Source organism: Chiloscyllium plagiosum, chromosome 2, assembly GCF_004010195.1.
Source record: "Chiloscyllium plagiosum isolate BGI_BamShark_2017 chromosome 2, ASM401019v2, whole genome shotgun sequence".
Lineage (NCBI taxonomy): Eukaryota > Metazoa > Chordata > Chondrichthyes > Orectolobiformes > Hemiscylliidae > Chiloscyllium > Chiloscyllium plagiosum.
In genome coordinates, this window is record NC_057711.1 from 108,110,580 (window position 1) to 108,135,026 (window position 24,447).

Here is a 24,447-nt window from a genome sequence, read left to right on the forward strand (position 1 = left end):
CAGGGGACATGGACAGTAAGTCAGGGCCAACCTCTCATACTCTTTCTACTCTATCATATGCTGTTTTCCTCCAGAAATAAGAGAGAGAGAGACAGGTACAGTGGGAGCTGAAAGAGGGTGGCACAGTGATTAGTGCTGGCCCCAGGTGGTGAGGTGTTCTGAGTGACTGAATAGGCAGCACAGAGGGCATGTGGTGTTGATGGTATTGGAGGTTAGGATAAATGAGAAAGAGCAGATGAAGATGTTACAGTCAATATTGAGAGTGATAGAGCATGAGATTTGGAGGGAGTTGGTTACAGATGCAGAGTTAGAGTGAGTGTGAAGTATCAGAGTGAAGGTGGTGGCACTTAGGCTGGCAGAGACGAAGAGGTTATTGGCCTTCTTCCTATATTGCTGTAGATTCTGCCAGAGAGTTGATATGGCACTAACCTGGGTGGCACTCTCAGACCACAATGATGAGGTCTGGTGTTGCAGCCTCCATTCCTGGGCCTAGGGAAGATGATGCCCTGCCTCTGCATACACCAATCCCTTGTGGCATCCAGGTCCCTGTTTGCGCAGTGGGATGTTGAATTTCCCTTGTCTGCCATATTCAGGGAAAATTTGAGGACAATCAAAGGTTTCTCATGCGCACAAAAGCCTTTTAAAGGTAATGCCAGTGTGAGGGCTGTTGGTCAATTCTTGGATATCCCAGCAGTGATGAGACATATGTTAAGATGAGTTTAGTATTGAGGGTAAAGGACACCATTGGGTTGGTGAGTAATGGGGTGAATTTGGTAAGATATAGCAAGAGATCTTGCTAAATCACACAATGAAAATTCCTCCAAAACACTCAACAAAACTGACACTTTGCCAAAGAAAGTAAGTATCAAATCATTGAACCTTCTGATGGTTCTGTGTTGTTATGAAATATACATAAACAACAACATAGAAGAGACTGGTAATTATACAGAACACAATCTTTAGAACGTTTTTTTGGAAAATATTTCAGACGAGAAATTGCAATTGTTTTGGCAGAGCTTAATTCTTCAACCATATAATTTGAAAATTGTTCATTTGCCTGGAAAAGAAAACTTTATAATTGACACTTTATTAAAAAGAGGACATCAAGTGATATACTGCCCATGGACTTATGCAAAATATGATTACTCTGTAATTCACTGTAATTCACTGTATGATTAATGTCAATATTTTGCTACAGTTACCATAATATAAGAATAGTGTTAAGATGTTTTGATGTGTAATGTAAATGCCTCTTAAAGGTAAATTTTCGTTCTTCTTTTAGAGGAAGCTGTACATTGTATGATTTATCAATGTTTTAAAATCATCTATTTTAGATTTTGAGCTGGTTGCTTATGGGCTTTGGCATGTACATCTCAAGGGGCTTACTGATTAGTTTGTAAATTCTTCCGCAGTCATGATGATTTATTTCACAAAGTGTGTTTGAGGGAGATTTCCTGATTTGTAATGGAGTTTTGCTTTCATTGTGAGAGTTTAGAGTGAACAAACTAAACAGTATAATGCATTAGGCTATTAGTTTAGAAAGATACAAGATTGTATTTCTTCTTGATCAGAAGAAACCCTTAGGTTAGGAAAAGCTGTTGGTCTTTAGTTTGGTTTTGCAGGTTTATTTTGGTTGAATCTAGTTACAGAAGACAGTTGGTCCTGATGAAGGGATATTGTTTGGAACTGTTACGTAATTGTTTATTTATTCACTCACAGGATGTAGGCATTGGTAGCTGACCTGCATTTCATAGAATCATAGAATCTCTACAGGGTGAAAACAGACCATTATGCCCAACAAGTCCACACCGACCTTCGGAAGAGTAACCCACCCAGACTGTGAGAAACAAAAGTTCACTCACTTTAATAATTTCAGTCTGAGACCAAAAATCTGAAACAGTGTCGTTTATTTGTACACTTGCAAGTGGGTGCCATGTCTAATGCCAGGTAAGGCAATGACAAATGCACATCAAATCCAACAAACTCTCGAAATTTATACAATTTTTTTTCCCATATTTTTCCTTATTCCATTGTTTGCCCCCATCCTCCGCTTACGTCATTCATTTCCTTAAGACTGATCCCACAACTTCTGTTTATCCGGCCTTGTCAGTGACAAATGTCTATCTCTGCCTCCCATAAAGTTGTTTGACGTCATCCCATCCTTTGCCTACCATTATCTGCTCCCTCCATCTGCGCTGCCCCTCAAAGCATCTTATCACTAACCCTTTTAATTGGGGTTTGTTCCTGCGTATCTGTACAAGTGGGAAACAGATGTTTATAAAGGCCTCTTTTCACAGCATTTTATCTAGTGCCTGTATTTCTACCATTGTTCTGTAATCACGTCTCATGCTAACATACCATTTTGTAACGGATTATGTATTTCCTCATTCTTGCTAAGTCAGCTCTAGTCCGAAACAATCCCAAACTAATGTGAATTCATTTACTCTGTATCAGAACTTATAATTACAGAAATAACATTAATTCACCTATATCCCACACAGACCCATTCCCCTGCACTATCATTTTACATTTCCCCTAACTAATGCACCTAACCTCCACATCCCTAAATGCTATGGACAATTTAGTATGGCCAATTCATCTAACCTACATATCTTTTGGTCTGTGGGAGGAAACCGAAGCACCTGGAGGAAACCCATGCCGACATGGGGAGAATGTGCAAACTCCACACAGACAATTGCCCAAGGCTGGAATCGAACCTAGGTCCCTGGTGCTGTGAGGCAGCTGCACTAACCACTGAGCCACTGTGCCACATTTATTGCATGCCCCTAGTTGCCCTTGATAGGTGATGTTAAGCTGCCTTCTTGAACTACGGCAGTCCATTTGGTGTAGATAAACCCACAATGCTTTTAGGGAGGAAGTTGCAGGATTTTGTTCCTTCGATATCACTGCATCAAAATCAAATTTTAATGAAGTCTGCCTTAGCGTAAGGAATTTAGTTTTAAAAGTTTCAGACCAGAAATGATTGGTTAAAACCTTAAAGGATTTAAATAAAAGTAAGAAAGTATAATTTCAGTTGTATGAATCATCAGAGAAGATTTCAGACCAGAAATGATTGGTTAAAACCTTAAAGGATTTAAATAAAAGTAAGAAAGTATAATTTCAGTTGTATGAATCATCAGAGAAGATTCTATCAGATTCTCAATATCAGAGAATTGAAGCCACAGTTATGTCAAATCCTTTGTGTGATAGAAAAGGGAATTTTACTCCCTGGAAGGGGAGTTCACATACCTTGAAGGGGTCCTTTTGGGAGTAAATGGGATTGTAATTTACCATGTACTTCAAAATCTTTACATTTGATTTATATATAAATATTATAGAGTAATAGAGATGTACAGCATAGAAACAGACCCTTCGGTTCAACCCATCCATGCCAACCAAATATCCCAACCCAATCTAGTCCCACCTGCCAGCACCCAGCTCATATCCCTCCAAACCTTTCCTATTCATATACCCATCCAAATGCCTCTTATGTTTATTCTATTTTATTTTCATTTGTGTTTGTGTTATAAATTTATGTTTTATTATTAAAACCAAATCTACAGCATAGCAAGGCTTTGTATTTTAGTGTAGGATCCCTTGTTAAAACCCCCCAAAAAACCAGATTCATTAAAGCATATTAAAGTCTGGGATCTGACTAATTCAATAATCACCATGAGCTGGGATCATAATGGGACCATATTTCAATGAAAACTGCACAAATCATGTTATGCAAATACAGTAGGAGAATTAAAATATGGTATGATTTAGGATACCTTGCCCCCCTACCCTACAGCCTGAGTTCAGGAGTGGAGGAGTCTCAGCCCTTGAGCTTGTCCAACAGATATGAGATTTGTGCTCCCTGTATAGATGAGTAAAAGGGCTGTAGGCAGGATGAGCCAGCTGACCACAGCACCATGGTCCAGAAGGCCATTCAAGAAGGGGAACAAAAAGACAAGCAGTTGTTGTAGGGGATTCTATAATTGGGGAGGCAGATAGTATTCCTTGCGAGCCAGATCGGGAGTCCCGCATGGTGTATTGCCTGCCCAGTGCCAGGGTGTCAGGGTGCAGGACATCTCCGACCGGCTTGAAAGGATATTGGAGCAGGAGTTGGCACAAACAACACAGTTAAGACTAGGAAGGAGGACCTGTTTGTGGAGTATCAAACACTAGGAAGGAAATTGAAGAAGGTCATAATCTCTGGATCACATGCTAATTGGCATAGGGATAAGAAAATTAGGGAAGTAAACTCGCGGCTAAGAGATTGGTGTGGGAAAGAGGGATTCCATTTCATGGGACATTGGCATCAGTTTTGGAACCAGGGCGATCTGTACCGATGGGACAGTCTCCACCTGAACAGATTTGGAACCAGTGTTCTGGCAAAAAGGATAAATAGAGTGGTCACTAGGACTTTAAACTTGTGAGTGGGGGGAAGGGAAAGGGAAAGCAAAAGGGAGTATGGAGTCAATTAGAAAGACAAGCATGTGTGCAGGGTTTAAGTTCAAGGCAGACGTGGAATGAAGCAAAAAGGAAGGATAACTTAGGGCATATTACTAGAGATGTTGGAAATGATAAGGATAAGAAAATTAGCATTCAGGTGCTTTACCTGAATGCATGTGGTATTCGTAGCAAAGTAGATGAATTAACAACAGAGATCATTGTAAATGATTATGATGTGGTGGGCATCACAGAGACATGGTTGCAGGGGGTTTAGGACAGGCAGTTAAGGATCTAGGATTTACAATTTATTAAAAAGACAGGGAGGTGGGCAGAGGGGGCGGTGTTGCCTTGTTAGTTAAGAATGAAATTAAATCTATGGCACTGAATGACATAGGGTCAGATGATGTGGAGTCTGTGTGGGTGGAGTTGAGGTAACACAAAGGCAAAAAAAAAACATAATGGGAGGTATGTACAGACCTCCCAGCAGTGGTCAGGACCAGGTACGTCTTGGAAATAGATAGGGTATGTCAGCAAGGCAAGGTCCCGGTGATCATGGGGGACTTCAATATGCAAATGGACTGGGTGAATACTGTTGCCGGTGGATCCAAAGAAAAGGAATTCATGGAATGCTTACAGGATGGCTTTTTGGAACAGCTTGTGATGGAGGCCACAAGGGAGCAGGCTATTCTGGACTGAGGGCTATGTAATGAGCCAGACTTTATAAAAGATCTTAAAGTAAGGGATACTTAGGAGGCAGCAATCATAATATGGTGGAGTTCAGTCTGCAGTTTGAAAGAGAGAAGGCAAAATCGGATGTAATGGAGTTACAGTTAAATAAAGTTAATTACAGGGGGCATGAGAGAGGAACTGACGAAAATCGACAGGAGGCAGAGCCTGTTGGGAAGACAGTAGAGCAACAATGGCAGGAGTTTCTGGGTGCAATTGAGGACACAGTACAGAGGTTCATCCCAAAGAAAAGAAAGATTACCCGGGGAGGAGATTAGACAGCCATGGCTGACAAAAGAAGTCAGGAAATGTATCATAGAAAAGGAGAGTGCCTATAAAGTGGCCAAGAGCACTGAGAAATCAGAAGATTGGGAAGACTACCAAAACAAACAGAGGATAACAAAGAGAGAAATAAGGAAGAAGAGGATCAAATATGAAGGTAAGCTAGCCAGTAATATTAGAAATTATAATAAGAGTTTTTTTCAATTCATAAGAAACAAATGAGAGGCAAAAGTAGAAATTGATGCAGGAAGTCTAGTGATGGGAGATAGGGAAATAGCTGAAGAACTTAATAGGTACTTTGTATCAGTCTTCACACTGGAAGACATGAGTAATATCCCAACAATTAAGGAGAGTCGGGGCAGAGTTGAGTACCATTACAAAAGAGAAAGTGTTAGAAAAGTGTCTAAAAATTGATAAATCTCCTGGTCCCAATGGGCTACATCCTAGAGTTCTGAGGGAGATGGCTGAAGAAAATAGTGGAGGGGTTGGCTGTGATCTTTCAAAAATCACTGGAGTCAGGGAAAGTCCCAGGTGATTGGAAAATTGCTGTTGTAACCCCCTTGTTCAAGAAAGAATTAAGACAAAAGATAGAAAATTATAGGCCGATTAGCCTAACCTCAGTTGTGGGTAAAATTCTAAAATCCATCGTTAAGGATGAGATTTCTGAATTCTTGGAAGTGTAGGGTCAGATCAGAACAAGTCAGCATGGATTTAGTAAGGGGAGGTCATGCCTCACAAACCTGTTACAATTCTTTGAAGAGGTAACAAGGTTGGTTAGGGAAACCCACTGGATATTATCCATCTAGAAGTCCAAAAGGCCTTTGATAAGGTGCCTCATGTGAGGCTGCTGAGTAAGGTGAGGGCCCATAGTGTTCGAGGTGAGCTACTGGCATGGATTGAAGATTGACTGTCTGACAGAAGGCAGAGAGTTGGGATAAAAGGTTCTTTTTCAGAATGGCAATTGGTGACAAGTGGTGTCCCGCAGGGTTCAGTGTTGGGGCCACAGCTGTTCACTTTATATATTTATTATCTGGGTGAAGGGACTGGGGACCTTCTGGTGAAGTTTGCCAATGACAGGCAGGTAAGTCTGAGGAGGTGAGGAGGCTGGAGAAATATTTAGACAGTTTAGGAGAGTGGTCCAGGAAATGGCTGATGAAATTCAAAGTGAGCAAATGCGAGGTCTTGAACTTGGGAAAAAAGAATACTGGCATGAACTATTTTCTAGATGGTGAGAAAATTCATAAAGCCAAAGTACAAAGGGATCTGGGAATGCTCGTTGAGGATTCTCTAAAGGTTGACTTGCAGGTTGGGTCCATGGTTATGAAAGCAAATGTCATGTTGTCATTTATCTCAAGAGGGTTGGAATATAAAAGCAGCAATGTGCTACTGAGACTTTATAAAGCTCTAGTTAGGCCCCATTTAGAATACTGTGTCCAATTTTGGGCCCCACACCTCAGGAAGGACGTATTGGCACAGGAACGTGTCCAGCGGAGATTCACACGGATGATCCCGGAATGGTAGGCCTAGCATATGATGAACGGCCGAGGATCCTGAAATTGTATTCATTAGAGTTTAGATGGTTGAGGGGAGATCTAATAGAAGCTTATAAGATAATGCATGATTTAGAAAGGGTGGATGCTGGGAAGTTGTTTCTGTTAGGCGGGGAGACTAGAACCTGTGGGCACAGTCTCAGAATTAGAGCGGATCAATTTAGAACGGAAATGAGGAGATATTTATTCAGCCAGAGAGTGGTGAGCATGTGGAATTCATTGCTTTGGAGTGCAGTGGAAGCCAGGATGTTAAATGTCTTCAAGGCAGAGATTGATAAATTCTCGATCTCGCAGGTATTAAGGGATATGGGGAGAGTGTGGGTAAGTGGCGTTGAAATGCCCATTAGTCATGATTGAATGGCGGAGTGGACATGATGGGCTGAATGGCCTGACACTCCTATGTCTTATGGCCCTATGGTCTTACGTCATCCATGAAAGGCACCCTTGCATATAAGAGCAAGTTAGTGCATACTGCTCTTTTGCTGTCTATGAGATCTTGGATAGTCTTTGTAATTTGTGGCCTACAAGGTGTCACTTTTGGGGTCGGCTGTGATTACTTCATGAGTGAAATTCGGACCAGAGGCAGGGCTGTCACTATGCCATGAGGCAACTACATGTCTTTATTAGTCAAGTGTATTTTGAATCTTTTATTTTGCAAGTTCATTAGCTCTAAAAAAATCAATCTTTGATTTTTGACTGGCTCTATTCTTGACAACAGACAACTGAATGGCTTTGACCAACTAATTACACTAATGAAAGACTATAGTAATGAGTTTAAAAAGAAGTTTGTAAATAAAGACACCATAATGAATAGTGCTGTTAGCTATGGTTTCTCAACTCCATTCTATTTGAAACAAGAAATGTCTCTTGCTCAGTAGTGCCTGGAAACTGAAGCCTTTTGGAATGGAATATAATATATTCCACTGCAGTACGTTAGTAGTTGAAATGATTTAGCAAATTTGTAGAAATGTGTTTCTCAATAAATAATGCTTTGGCTGTTAATGGGGTTTCTAAAGATTGTTGATTGCTTCAGTTTGACTGAAATAATGCGCAGATAAGTATGGCACAGATAAATGATGGAAAGGACAATTTTCACACAGCAATTCTTATAAAGGCAGCAGTCAATGAATGTTATTGTCTTCTTCATTGATGATTTTTGTATTTATTATCAGAAAAAAGAAGGAAATTACTGTTCAACTGTAACAATCCAAAGTAGCAGATGCAATAAATTGCTTTCAAATGCATTGGCTATTGTTTTGTAAGCAACAATAAGTGTCACATGCTCTCACACATTACTCAATCACTTTAAGTCATTTGAATTTACTTGTATCATTTCATTTTTGACACATCTACATAGGGCAAAGTATCCCCATTCTCTTTCATTATCAGTGCAAGTGTGTTAGGTGGCCAGTAACATTCCACCCCATTAACGAGAAAGCTCACAATATTGCCTACCAATCAACTCATTAAGAGCTGGCAGGTAAATGTGTGAGTTGTTCAGTGATTCACAGGCATCAATATTGTTTTCTTAGGCCATCCCCAGTATCTGCCAGCCAACCAAAATCCCACAATATTCTAGATGCTAAAGATATCAATTGAGGCCTATGCCTTGGGAGAATCCATACACGAGATGGCAAGAACATCTTAACATTCCTGTCATGGGGTGAGTGATGGGTAAAATTGGAGACAAGGCCTAATTGGTATCTTCAGAACTAGCTCTTTGCCCCCAGATTGGCACCATCCTGGTTTCTCAGTTGGTGAATTAGCCACATTTCTTTCCCACAAGGAAGGCAGGTGATAGGGAAGTAGTGAGTTGAAGCTTTTTTAAGTATCCATTAATTGACTACTTGAGCACCTCAATCGGTGCTGGTTTGAGAGGGTAGCCATGGACTTTCAGGTCTAGAACTTAATTAGTGACATTGTGTGAAGAGAGTAAGTTTCTTTCCAGAGTTAACTTGTCCCATTCTTTTCACTTCATTCTCCCTCAAGAGAGAGGATAATCTTGCTCATGGACAATATACCACAGAAACATTCAGCTTAACTGAACTGTGCTAGTGCTTACGTGAGTCTGTTCTCACTCTTCTTCAGTAATCCCTGTTATCACTGCCATGGAAGACTTCATGCAGCTATTGTCTCTCCTTCTGCCTCTCAAACATTTGCTTTCATACACTTCTAGTTCAGAGTCAGAAAGTGTGACATAAATGTTCATGTTTCAAGCATGGTCCAGATTTTGCAGTTACAATGGATGATTGGTGCTCACACTAACGTAGGACTATCCTGGAAGTTTAGTGGCCCTACAGCCTATTGTGCCATCATTGGTCAGTTTCTTAATTGGAAATTTGGAAAACAACACCAGGTGGATTGCAGAAACTTGGGGTGGGGTGGCAATCCCAAAGAAGTTGAAAAGAAAGTCTGGTCATCTTCTAAATTGTCTTGTTGAGCTGGTAAGAGCATTCCACGCCATTGCAAAGGAGTGAAGTCTATTTGGTGATAACTCTGTGAATCTTAAATTCATAACTAGGATTCTGTGAACATCATGTTAAAAGTGGTCTCCCTCCAAAAACAGGCAAATGGTTCAGCCACCCACCTTAAGATCCTGTCCAAGATGGACGCAATCAAGGAAACATTCATAAGCCTAGAGATGAGAGCACAAAATCTAGGCTGACACTCCTGTGCCAGGACTAAGGAAGTGCTCAGGACTCATTAAACCAAAGCTCTGTCTTCACAAATAATTGGATCTGCTTGTACAGTACTATTAAAAGAGGAACAGGAAATTTCTTCCAGAGTATCTTTGCTAATATTATTCCCTCAATCAACGTTTAAGAAATATGAATTATCTGATCATTACCTCATTAATGTTTGTAGGACCTTGTAGTGAACAAATTGGGTGTCTCAGTTCCTACATTAAAAAAGTATCTACACACTTTATAGAAATATACCCTTGGCTATATGTAAAATGCTTTGGGATGTCTAAGATGATGGCTAAAAATCACACAACACCAGGTTATAGTCCAACAGGTTTAATTAGAAGCACACTAGCTTTCGGAGCGACGCTCCTTCATCAGGTGATTGTCACCTGATGAAGGAGCTTCGCTCCGAAAGCTAGCGTGCTTCCAATTACAATCACCTGATGAAGGAGCATCGCTCCGAAAGCTAGTGTGCTTCCAATTAAACCTGTTGGACTATAACCAGGTGTTGTGTGATTTTTAACTTTGTACGCCCCAGTCCAACACCGGCATCTCCAAATTAAGATGATGGCAGCTGCAGTATCAGTGTATAGGACAGTTAATTACCTGATACCATTTTCAGATTCTGTTTATGGGATGCTGTGGATCTTAAATTGGAATTTTAAATGCTTCTGTATCATGCCCAGAGTATCATTCAGTTTTACTTCCATAAAAACAATATTTCTAACTATAAACCCTTGGAGTAGAAATGTATTCACAATGGATATGCTTACTTTCACAGGAATAGCAGGAGACATTTATTCCCTCATCTCTTCTGTCATTCAATTAGATTGTGACTGAAACTATATGTTAACTCCAGCCACCCACCGTCTTCCTGTAACTCTTAGAAACTGTAGGATTAATAGTGAAATTAATACTTTATGATTAACTTAATTTAGTTATAATCATATAATTATATCCATTGATTAACATTATATTCTGCTTAAGTGTAGCCAATGCAGATCTTCATACTGTGACATCATGTAATTCTAGCAATTTTTGAGAAGATTTATAGCTCAGGTTGATGATAAGTGTGTAAATTAGCTCGCTGAGCTGGAAGGTTACCTAGTCATGGTGATGAAACATCTGAAAACAAACCGTCCAGCTCAGCGAGCTAACTTATATGTACATAATACATACATAATTCTGCTTTAGCTTCAATTGACAACAAAATGCACCATGGGATTGTGAAAATGGTAAAGACAATAAACTAGTGTTTAAACTTATAGCTTTCAGACATCAACTTATTTTCAGAAGCAGACTTGCAAGTTTAAAAAGACAGAGATGGTATAGAAATTTTCCAATCAACATGTTCAGAGATGTTATTACATACATACATACATACATACATCTGTCTACATACATCTGGAGCAGTTGGAATTAAAACCTAGGCCTCCTTGTTCAGAATTAGGGTTATTACCACTGCACCACAACAGTCATTCACAGAAATGGTAAGCCCCTAGCTCAAGGGGAATCATGCACAGTTGTGCCCATGCATTGGTGTGTTAGAAGTGGAGCAATTGACTGAATCAAACTTGATATTAGAGATAACGTTGGAACAATGTGTTTAAATTGGTAATTGTAGAATATGTTACGCTTTAAAACTGTTTGTGGAGATTAGAGTCATAGAGTCATAGAGATGTACAGCATGGAAACAGACCCTTCAGTCCAACCCATCCATGCCGACCAGATATCCCAACCCAACCTAGTCCCACCTGCCAGCACCCGGCCCATATCCCTCCAAATCCTTCCTAATCACATACCCATCCAAATGTCTCTGAAATGTTGCAATTGTACCAGCCTCCACCACACCCTCTGGCAGCTCATTCCATACACGGACCACCCTCTGCGTGAAAAAGTTGCCCCTTAGGTCTCTTTTATATCTTTCCCCTCTCACCCGAAACATATACCCTCTAGTTCTGGACTCTCTGACCCCAGGAAAAAGACTTTGTCTATTTATTCTATCCATGCCCCTCATAATTTTCTAAACCTCTAAGGTAATCCCTCAGCCTCCGATGCTCCAGGGAAAACAGCCCCAGCCTGTTCAGCCTCTCCCCTGTAACTCAGATCCTCCAACCCTGGCAACATCCTTGTAAATCTTTTCTGAACCTTTTCAAGTTTCACAACATCTTTCCGAAAGGAAGGAGACCAGAATTGCATGCCGTATTCCAACAGTGGCCTAACCAGTGTCCTGTACAGCCGCAACATGACCTCCCAACTCCTGTACTCAATATTCTGACCAATAAAGGAAAGCATACCAAATGCCTTCTTCACTATCCTATCTACTTGCGACTCCACTTTCAAGGAGCAATGAACCTGCCCTCCAAGGTCTCTTTGTTCAGCAACACTCCCTCGGACCTTACCATTAAGTGTATAAGTCCTGCTAAGATTTGCTTTCCCAAAATGAAGCACCTTGCATTTATTTGAATTAAACTCCAATTGCCACTTCTCAGCCCATTGGCCCATCTGGTCCAGATCCTGTTGTAATCTAAGGTAACCCTCTTTACTGTCCACTACACCTGCAATTTTGGTGTCATCTGCAATCTTACTAACTGTAACTCTTATGCTCGCATCCAAATCATTTATGTAAATGACAAAAAGTAGAGGACCCAGCACCGATCCTTGTGGCACTCCACTGGTCACAGGCCTCCAGTCTGAAAAACAACCCTCCACCACCACCCTCTGTCTTCTACCTTTGAGCCAGTTCTGTATCCAAATGGCTAGTTCTCCCTGTATTCCATGAGATCTAACCTTGCTAATCAGTCTCCCTTGGGGAACCTAGTCGAACGCCTTACTGAAGTCCATACAGATCACACCTACTGCTCTGCCCTCATCAATCTTCTTTGTTACTTCTTCAAAAAACTCAATCAAGTTTGTGAGACATGATTTCCCACGCACAAAGCCATGTTGACTATCCCGAATCAGTCCTTGCCTTTCCAAATACATGTACATCCTGTCCCTCAGGATTCCCTCCAACAACTTGCCCACCACCGAGGTCAGGCTCACCGGTCTATAGTTCCATGGCTTGTCCTTACCACCCTTCTTAAACAGTGGCACCACATTTGCCAACCTCCAGTCTTCCGGCACCTCCCTGTGACGATTGAAGATACGAATATCTCAGTAAGAGGCCCAGCAATCACTTCTCTAGCTTCCCACAGAGTTCTCGGGTACACCTGATCAGGTCCTGGGGATTTATCCATGTTTAACCATTTTAAGACATCCAGCACTTCCTCCTCTGTAATCTGGCCATTTTGCAAGATGTCACCATTTATTTCCCTACAGTCTATATCTTCCATATCCTTTTCCACAGTAAATACTGATGCAAAATATTCATTTAGTATCTCCCCCATTATCTGGGGCTCCACACAAAGGCCACCTTGCTGATCTTTGAGGGGCCCTATTCTCTCCCTAGTTACCCTTTTGTCCTTAATATATAATATCTTCTGTATTAATTTTTTTCTTTAAGGTAACAAACTGTTTCTAAGCATTCAACAACAAAAGCAATTAGAACAAAAGACTCGCAGGGAGAAAAATATACAAAAGATCGAATGAAACAAATGGACAAAAGAAAAAGAAACCAAAAATAAATAGAAATAAGTAAGTGTCTGATTTAATTGAAACTTGGCCAAATTAGGTGGCATTGAATCACAAGCTGAAGGTTATCAATCATTTGGTCCAAAATGCATATGCCTTTTGTTTTCTCTAATAAAAAGGCAAATCTTTCAAACTATGCCCTTACCTTAGTAAAGTAGTATATATAAAACTTAATGAAGAAGATAGACCCATTGATCATTGATTACTTAAGCAATCAGTCAGGGGATACTGGTAAGGATCTAAAATCTGGATTTATGCTGTTGTCAGGAGCAACCATTTAATGCATGCTTTTATTAACCACAAAGTGGCTTCTTAATACAAGGTAACATAACAAAATAGCTTCAGGCTGCATTCCTGCATTGCTGAGCTAACTGAATTGGAGATATAGCAGAACATGGGACCCTTCACAGCATGGGATTAACTAAGCTAGATAGGACATTGCAAACTATTTTAGTTAACCTTGAAATACAGATGGGAAGAGATAAATGTGTAGTAAACAACTTTGTTCTCCAGAAATTATCATTATGTCATTTATTACATTTTATTGGATTTATTCTGTAATTAAGGCTGTACTATTTGTTAAGAAACATATAAAAGAATTGTCTTTGTTCGATGTGAAAAAGCGCAGTTTCTTCAAGGAACACAGAAGCTGTTAACCTCTGTGTTGCTGGACACATCTGTGCCCGGTGTCAAAATAAAGTGTGAAACTTGGTGAAGCACACCGCATTCCTGTTGATTATTTGACCGATCGCGGAACTGAGAGACCCCTCCCGGGGGTCGAGATCTACACTGGGAGATGATGCCAGTCAATGTCTATAACCCTTAAGAGCCAATTAATGATTGTTCATGTGTCCCTTAAACCAATTAATGATGCTTTGCCTAGACTAGGCCAGTATGTAATTATTTAATTGATCCTTTTGTGAGTTGTAGCTTGGAAAGAATTAATAAGCGACAACTTTTAGTGCTCATTGCGCACATGAGAAAATTTTAACTTATCCAGTTCTGGTCACCTTATTATCGGAAGGAAGTAGATGTGTTAGAGAGGGTGCAGAGGAGATTTACCAGGATGTTGCCTGAATTGGAGGGCTTGTCTGATGAAGAAAGATTGAGTAAGCTAGGGCTTTTCACACTGGAGAGAAGAAGGTAGAGAGGTGATTTGATAGAGGTGTACAAGATAATGAGAGGCATAGATAGAGTAGATAGTCAGAGAGTTTTCACCGAGCAAGGAATGGCTGTCAAGAGGGATCATAATTTTAAAGTGATTGAAGGAAGTTATAGGGGAGATGTCAGAGATAGGTTCTTTACAGAGAGTGGTGGGTGCCTGGAATGCACTGCCAACAGTGGTAGTAGATTCAGAGACATTAGGGACATTTAAGCGACTTCTGGAGGAGCACATGGACAGCAGTAAATTGAGGTGTGTGTGGGTTAGGTAAATCTAAGATTTATTTTAATCTTAGATTTAAATAAATGCTCGTCACAACATTGTGGGCCAAAGGGCCTGTACTGTGCTGTACTGGTCTATGTTCTAATTGGGAATGAATGTGCCTTAAGGCATTGGAGAGATATTGAGAAAGTGAGTGTTAACCTGCAGCCTAAGCTGAGTTAGAAATCAAGAGCTGTAGTGTGACCTTAAACCCACTACCCTGTTTGAGTAGATATTGCTTATAACCTCAGTAATGTTTCCTGCATTGCTACACTAGATTGTCTCTTGTTCTCTTTTTCTTTAAGATCTCAGGTGAACACATTAATACTGCGATTTGGGTAAGTATACCCTGAAACATATATAATCTTACCCGTAACTAAAACCTATTAGCTTCAGCTTTAAAATTTACATTTGATGCACAGCTTCAATAAATTTTGGGATGGTACATTTAAGATTATACTGCCACATTCCTTTGCTTAAATAAATATTTTCTACCATCATTCATGAATGGCCTCATTCAAATTTTAAGGCTATGTCCCTTCGCACATTACTCCCCTGCAAAAGGAAACAGTTTCACCTCTCCAGCCAATAAATTAGATAATCCCTTCATTTTCAATACACGAAAGCTGTTCTCATTAATATTATTCTTGGAACTTGATGAATGTACATTTTGATTAAACAATGTAGAGAAGAAGGAAAATAAATGGAGAGAGCAATAGAGGCAGTCAGACTCTGGAGAAATTAAATAAACCGACATCACTAAGAAGCAAATAAAATGAGTGGAAATGGCAGATGTGTACATGCATGCAGATATAAGTGAATATTATAGCAACCAGGAGCCATTGAAATCATACACCAATCACTCTGCTTCTCGAGAGCCTCCTCATCATATTTAAAACAGAATGTGCCTCGTACCTTTTAATGTCTTGGCTTTTATTTGGTTCTAGTATTGTAATGGGCAATTAAAACACCAATTATGGAAGATTTTCTATAATTCTAACTTCAAAACACAATCAAACTGCTTCTTGTTTTTAGGCATTCTCAAGTTACTCAAGTTACAATAAAATATGCCAAACTCATCCATTAGTTTTTATCTATCTCTTATAGGGTTACCATTGTAGATTTCATTTGCCCAAAAAATTATTTCATGAAGATTTTTTATCAGATTATTCTGAATATAACTTGTAGAAATACAGTAAACCGAATGATAAATTCTGCCATTGTCAGAAGGTCAGTAATCAATGAGTGTTGTGGATAGGAGGGAGTATTGGCTGGGCAACAGTTTCAGAACTCACTCAGTTATTGACATTGGATGTTCTCAGGAGCCTGGATTTTCACTTCCACTCCCTGGAGCATCTCATGGCCTTTCTATGATCATTGGCCAAACTTACTTGCTGTGACAATAGTTATGTAATATTAAAAGCCTAAAAAAAATCATCATTCATTACTTTCTACTATGATAAACAACTTGTTTTTAACTACCAGTCAATTAAACTGTCAAACGTCCAGATCATCTAAAGTATCAGTAGGAGAAACTATAAGGATTTGAACTCTTTTAACTTGGTGCAAGTAAACATTGTGAAGTTGATAGTGGAGCTCAGAGAACCATTGATGTTACAACCAAGTAGGGGCTCAGTAGTTTCAAAGGAGTAATGGATGCTGGCTCCCAGCCAGGAATACTAAATTAAGCTTGGAGGACCATGGGCGAGAGTTGAGTTAGGAGCAGCTGACATTGCAGCAAAGGTAGGCAAAAAAAGGGACTGTAGGATGTTTGGTGATTGAGAGGTGTGGGGATGAAGATTGCTTTTGCCTTTTTTTCTTAAATTGGGGCAAAGTCACACAGCATCAAGATCGATCTTTGAAATAGTGCACCACAGCTCTTGAGAGCCTCTGTCGCTGACTTCAATTTCCTTCTTGGGTCATTGGGCTCAACTGTGGCCCAGACGCAGACCCTGCCAGTGAGGATCTCACTTTTGCAGCCTCTTTTTCTCATGCTGTGTGCACAAAGGTAAGAATTTTCCCTGTTCACAGAACCCATCTTAGTTACAAAACTCCAGATCAGAACGTGTAAAAGTCTTATTTGACAGTCAAGGAGAGTTAACATGGATTTATAGATAGAATTAGCAGTAACTCAGAAAAAAGTGGGTTAATTAGGAAGAGTCAGCATGAATTTCTAAATCATGTCTAAATAACTGCTGAATTCGTTTAACGAAGTAGCGGAAAAGGTCAATGGGAGATCTGTTGTTGATGTAATGTACATGGATTTCCAGAAGGCATTTGATAGAATGCCACTCAATCGACTTGTGGGGAAAATTATAGGTCAGGGTATAAACGGGACTGTAGCAACATATGTGCAAAATTAGCTGAATAATTGGAAACAAAGTAGTGGTCAATAGATATTTTCTGAGCTAGAGGAAGTTGAAAGTAGAGTTCGCCAGAGGATGGTATTGAGACACCTGTTTTACTTGATAAATATTGATAATGCAGATTTTGATGTGCAATAGACAATTCCATAATTTATGGATGACATGAAACTTGGAAGCTTTGTAAACTGCAAGGAAGATAATATGAAAATCCAAAAGGATATTGACAAGTTGGTGGAGTGTGTGGAAAGATGGCAGATAAGGTTCAATGCAGAGAAATGTAAGGTGATGCACTTTGGGAGGAAGAACATTGAAAGGCAATATAAAATAGGGGGTACAATTTTAAAAGAGGTATGGGGGCAGAAAGATCGCAGCGTATATGTTCATAGGCCATTGAAAGTGGCAGGATAGTTGGTTGTTAATTAAGCATACAGGGGCATAAAGTAGAAGAGCAAGGAAGTGAACTTGTATTTGTTGAAAATATTTAGTAGACCTCAGCTGAAACTGTGTATTGTTGTGGACACCACATTATAGGAAAAATGTGAATGCATTGCAGATAGTACAGAAGAAATTTACAAGAATGGTTTCAGGAATGAGAAACTTTAGTTACAAGGATGAATTAAAGAAAGGACTGTTTTCCATGGAGAGAAGAAGGCTTGGAGGAAGTTTTATAGAGGTTTTCAAAATCATGAGCAGACTTAATAGGGAGAGGCTGTTCCAACTCATAAAAGGAACCTAAGCTAGTGGTACTTCATGGTTACAATCTAAGAGAGACCATCACACAATGTATAATGGATCAACAATTCTATGCATTGGCAGGTTCACATTTTATATCTCAAAATCTTCCATCTGACAGAGATGAGTTGTCCAGCAGGCATAATAATGAGTAGGCACATATTGTTGCTTGGTCATAATTCATGAGATTTAAAGTGCATTCACTGTGGTGGAAGAGACCACATGTGTTGCAATGAAATTAGTTGAAATTGAAGATTCTGACAAGATTAAACTGTTATACTTTGGCCTGAGCCAATGTAAACAGTTACAATCGGTAACTGCCAAAGATGAGCAACTCCATAAATGCAAAGACTGTTATTAAGGATGGACTGATGGTCGTAAAGAAATACTTGAGAATATTCTTTCATCATTACTATACAGAGATAAATTTGATATATCACAACAAGGCATTTTCAAGGGCAAGCAATTCCTGACACTGAAAACATTACTCTGGGATATCATATAAAATCCTTTTATCTTCTCCTGCTGAACACTCTCTGCTCATTCCTGAAGAAGGGCCTGTGCCCGAAACGTCGAATCTCCTGTTCCCTGGATGCTGCCTGACCTGCTGTGCTGTTCCAGCAATAAAGTTTCAACTTTGATCTCCAGCATCTGCAGACCTCACTTTCTCCTCTGGGATATCATGCCCCGGGCAAAACCGAGGATTATATAGGTGTCAAACACATCAGTAACTAGACTTTAATCTTCATATTAACCAGGATAAATCACGATATTCAACAACTTGTAAATTATATCAAAAGTACCAATTTCAGCAGGGGAGGGACCTTTCCATCCAAATGATATTGCTTGCACTCAGTGGGTGAAAGTTAGCAACAGACCTATTCACAATGCATTGGTTACATTACATTGTTGTGAAAGATTATTTCTCTAAACGTTTCATTGCTTGACAACTTTGCAGCACAATGAGGGTAACCATCTTTGACACAATGACTGCTGTTTTCAGTCAGTTCACTGTTTCAGAACTGATGGTGCATGACAACAGTTCACTGGCAGCAATTTAAAGATACTTGTACTAAGTCAGGAATGACCCATATCACATCATAATCCCATTATCCAGGCTTAAATGATCTAGCTGAACATATACTGCACACTATCAAATTAGTAATCGCCATGTATCGAGCAACAAACTAAGATTTTTGCACTGCCTTACTAAATTTTCATGTAACACCAATGGACAATGTGCTATGTTTGGAGGAATTTTGGGAATGACATGAGTTTACCTGTAAATCCACATGAAGCTTCAGCCTAGAATAGAATGAGGTAGAGAGTTAATTAACTTCATAAACAATAATCATAGTAGTCATTTAAGATTAATCCTCATTTATTTGAGTCAATAAAGTAATCTGGTTCAAAGAAAAATTAGTTGAACTGCGTAAGTGCACTCAGCAGAGTTTCTGTAACAGTGCCATGTGTTAATCCAACATTACCCCTAAGACCTTATTTGGGAATGGAGTGACAGGATGACCGCATGCCATGCCCAGAAAGACAAAGCAATGAGATTTCGTCAAGGATAGGAACGAAGCACAGGCTTCAGAGAAGAGGTGGGATAGCACCCGGGAAGATAGGGAATGGTGAGACTAAGGTAACAGGTGCCTTGCCGGATTTGGAATATGTGAAAAAAGATATTTGTCAAAAATAGACTTTTTTGTAATTCGAGTGATGTGCTGCCTTCATGTCTCATAATATACAACTTTCTGATAAAGGTAAAAACAAGGACTGCAGATGCTGGATTAGAGTGGTGCTGGAAAAGCACAGCAGGTCAGGCAGCATCCGAGTAGCAGGAAAATCGACGTTTCGGGCAAAAGCCCTTTATCAGGAATAGAGGCAGAGTGCCTGCAGAGTGGAGAGCTTCCCGAAACGTCGATTTTCCTGGTCCTTGGATGCTGCCTGACCTGCTGTGCTTTTCCAGCACTACTCTAATCTAGACTCAGCTTTCTGATAAAGCCTCATTGAGTTAAAGTAATACCTTGGAATCCTTTCTGGAGTGAACTCTCCCAAACTTGGCTCAATAAGCAATCATCGAATTGTACCTTGAGGTTCCTGAAAATATTTTGTAAAATAATCTACTACAGCAATTCACATCATATGTAGGGTTTTGTACTGGATCATCAGAAAGACTCTAGAAAGAAGGTGAGCATATTTTATTTACACCAGTAATTATTGCAGTAAGGCTGGCAACAATCTGGTTGAGTATTATAAGAATCTGAAGGAGTACTTGGGATAGGATGTGCCAAGGGAAGCCCATGAGGGCTACGCAAAATACGGACTGGACAATCCAAACTGGGGCTAAGGGAATGAAAGAAGCCAAATCTGCTTGGGACAAACTGCACTGGGACTGGCTCAGACTAGCATAGGACTAACCGTTGTGAGGCGAGGGACAGAGTAGTCCATATCCACACTGGAATAACTGTACTGGGGCTGGGGAAAGTTCTGGAAAGCTATGCAGGCACAGGCAAGGGAATATTTCTTATACAAGCTATAAGAGCTGTGAAGATTTGAGAATTGACTGCATATGGCCAGGCTGGAGAATGCTTGGTGGAAAGAAAAAGGAAAAGATTATGACTTTGAAAATTGAGCAGGGAGCTCCATCATGATATTCATAACAGAATGACAAGCAAAATTAGTTATGAAAATGCTGAGCAGAAAAGCTGGTTGATGGGTTAACACAGGGACTGAGAGCAGAATTGAATAATATAGTCACTAATCAATATTTACAACTAGTTAGATAAATGCTTGGGAAGGGAATGGCAGATGGCTACAGCTTGTAGCAAATATATTGAGCACAGAGTGGGGGAGCCACCCAATATGATAAAATACCACCCACAATCACCCTACATTTGGAGTCATTAACCCTATGGTCCTTGTATAATAACTAGTAACACTAGTAGTTCCAGGAAATGGGATGCAACTAAAAGCAAAAGAGAATAAAATTATCATTATTTTAGCTTTCCATAATGCAGAAGAGAGTTAATATATCATGAGATTGCAAGTTAGTGGCTGTAGCTGGTGTCAGTGAGGATAAGGTAGCAATAGTTGAAAAAATGGAGAGAAGACATTCACCCTCCTTATAATGAATATTAACTGCCCACTGCACCATAGTACAAGAAGGTGGTAACATACCCTATAGTTAGAAAGAAGTCAACAAAAATTAGGATATTGTTCACAAAACATCTGTTCAAATTTCTGGAAATAGTATGAACTATATTTTTCAATTTTAACTGGAAAATAAGTTTTTATGTTGTACAAGCTCAAGTCATTATCTCAAAGAGATAATTTCATTTTGGAAGACAATTAATTTGAATTTCAAATTTGGGATAAGAAATATTCTAAATATATAAAAGTGCTGTTGTTGGTTTGTTCTCAAAACATGGATTAACTAGTTTGGTAAACATTTAATTGAACTCCATTTTGAAAAACATCTAAAAGAAAATATGGAAAATGTAAAGGTACAAGATATATGCTTCTATTGTGAAGGTTATCTTGGAAATACTGAAAGGGTTTTGAAACAAAAGGAAACAAATTGGAAAATCCAAGAATGGCCTATGAAAATTTAAAAAGTCAGTTTAAAAATTATCAGAAGGTTTCTTTGATTTTAATTTATCAAAATGTTGCTGGCTATGCAAGGTTTGAGTTATAAACAACAGCAGGGTAGTCAAGGATGTTTTTCACAAGAGGTTAAGAGGTGACGTAAAATCATGAGGGGTATAGATAGGGTTAATAGATAGGGTTAATTGATAACCATTTCTGAAAATAGGATTGATAACTCATTTTATACAATTTACTATTTCAAGCACAGCTGGAAAAATCGTATGAAGTCATTGAAGCAGTGCAGTGATCTAATATATGAATAATCTTTTGATTGCCTTCGAAGCCATTAAGCAATACATAGGGCTTTACTGTATATCCTTGAGCAACTGAATTTAAAAGTCAGCCCAAGTAAAAGGGAAATTTCCTGCAGTCTAAAGACACATTAAAACTGTCAAGATCTATGAACAGATCAGTGGGATTATTTAATTATTGTAGGACCATTTGTGTAGAACTTTGTTAAATCACTGCACCCCAATAAGAATTGACAAAAGGAGGTTGAGCTAAAGGTGTTGCATTAGTTATAGTTCTTTAACCAGTATATGTTAGCCGCAAGAATGAATATACACATCAGTAGTCTGAGAAAGGTGACAAGTTCAATAGGGAACATATTATGTGCATCTAGAATATTTTGAGAAGTGAAATGTGCAAAGAAATTTAGCTATTTACTTTTACTTTAGGAAACCTGAGATACCCAATTGCAAAAAAAAAGTTAACAAAGAAGGGGTGACTTGATAGAGGTGTACAAGATGATTAGGGGTTTAGATAGGGTTGACCATGAGAACCTTTTTCCACGTATGGAGTCAGCTATTACGAGGGGGCATAGCTTTAAATTAAGGGGTGGTAGGTATAGGACGGATGTTAGGGGTAGATTCTTTACTCAGCGAGTCATGAGTTCATGGAATGCCCTGCCAGTAGCAGTGGTGGACTCTCCCTCTTTATGGGCATTTAAACGGGCATTGGATAGGCATATGGAGGATAGTGGGCTAGTGTAGGTTAGGTGGGCTTGGATCGGCGCAACATCGAGAGCCAAAGGGCCTGTACTGCGCTGTATTTTTCTATGTTCTATGTTCTAAGATGGTTAGTGTTTGTGATTAAGTAGAAATGTTTGATTTCCTTTTAGAATATTGTGAGAATAATTTAGCAAGATAGTGACAGGAAAATGAACTTGAACGTGAATAAACCACCTTCGAATAGCTAAATGGAATATTTCAAAGGAAGCTTGTGTAGATAGAGCAAATTAATTCACAGCTTTCTCTTAGAGACTTGTGTATCCTTGATCAAGAAATGTTAAGAGAATGCGATTGGATGATTTGACCACCACCCAAACATTAGGATCAAGTGGGGAGGGTGCAGATGCTCTCAATTTTCAATTGTTTGCTCTGAAGAGCAAGTTTAAATGATGAGGCACTGACACATACTCTATGAAGAAACTGGTTTTAAAACCATGAAAAAAAAGTGATACAGGTAAAGGGAGAACTGTGGAATTTGTCAAGTTTATTTGATTAGATAATGAAGACATTTGTGCTTAAGCACCATTCATAAGGGATCCTTGAAATAAATTGAAATGTTGGGTATTAATTATCACATCTAAGATGTTACTACACTCCAAATATTGAAAAAGACTTCATCTGAATGAAATAATGAATAAAGATATGAAAATAAAAGCTGATGATTGTAATCAAGGATTTAATAGGAGCTGTGATGATTGATGCAGCAGTTGGGCCTGAGGAGCAATATAAGTTGCGCAAAGACATTAGGTGACCAGTGGGAGCATACAGATAACTTTGTTTTAAAAAAACTACCACAGTGGTGACTATCCCCAGCACAACAATATGTTCAGAAGACAAATGTGAATGGCCTTGCTCATTAACAATTGCCTATGGATTTCATAACATAGGTCATTCTCCTCCAAATTTCGAGGAGAATAAAAGACATACTTCTCCAGAGAGACATATGATCACCAGATCAGGACAAGTTCCCAAACTTCCAAAATATTCCATTAACATTTGAATTGTTAACCCTATAAACTGTGTTTCATTTGTTTGTGTAATCAGGATGTTGCCAAGATTGGAGGGTTTGAGCTGTAGGAAGAGGTTGAATAGGCTGGGGCTGTTTTCTCTGAAGGGATGACCTTAGAGAGTTTATAAAATCATGAGGGGCATGGATAAGATAAATAGATAAAGTCTTTTCCCTGGGATGGGAGTATCCAGAACTAGAGGGCAAACTGGCCCTAAAACCCTTCAACTTAGATCTTTCAGAGTCTGAGTCTTTTATGACCTCTCTGAAAAAAAACAAGGACGACTTAACCTTGTTAAAGAAGCAGCTTCATCACAATAGGTTTACGGTGAGAGGGGAAAGATTTAAAAGGGACCTAAGGGGCAATGTTCTCACACAGAGTGTGGCACGTGTATGGAATGAGCTGCCAGAGGAAGTAGTGGAGGCTAGTACAATTGCATTATTTAAAAGGCATCATGATGGATACATGAATAGGAAAGGTTTAGAGGAATATGGGCCAAATGCTAGCAAATGGGACTAGATTCATTTAGAATATTTGGTCAGCATGGATGAGTTGGACCGAAGGGTCTGTTTCCATGCTGTAAATCTCTATGAGTCTACGGTAACACTTGCACGTACACAACCATTTAAAGCAGTTTAGGGGTGATATTTTCTGGCATTCATGTGTTATGTCTCTCAGTTAATATATCAGTGCACATTTAAGAGGCATGTTCATGATATCATCATTGAATCATAGAATGTAACGTGAGGATATGAAAATCTCAGACTCCATCTTAACAGGGTTGCTTAGAGCATGCTGCTCAGCTGGAAGCATGGCATTCATTGAAACTGAATAGCCTAATGTTTTCCCAAACAGTGAAGTATCTCTGAATAAAATATTAGTGAGCTGTAACAAACATATGTTGGCTCTTTCAATACCATGTTATACATATTGTAACTTCATATGT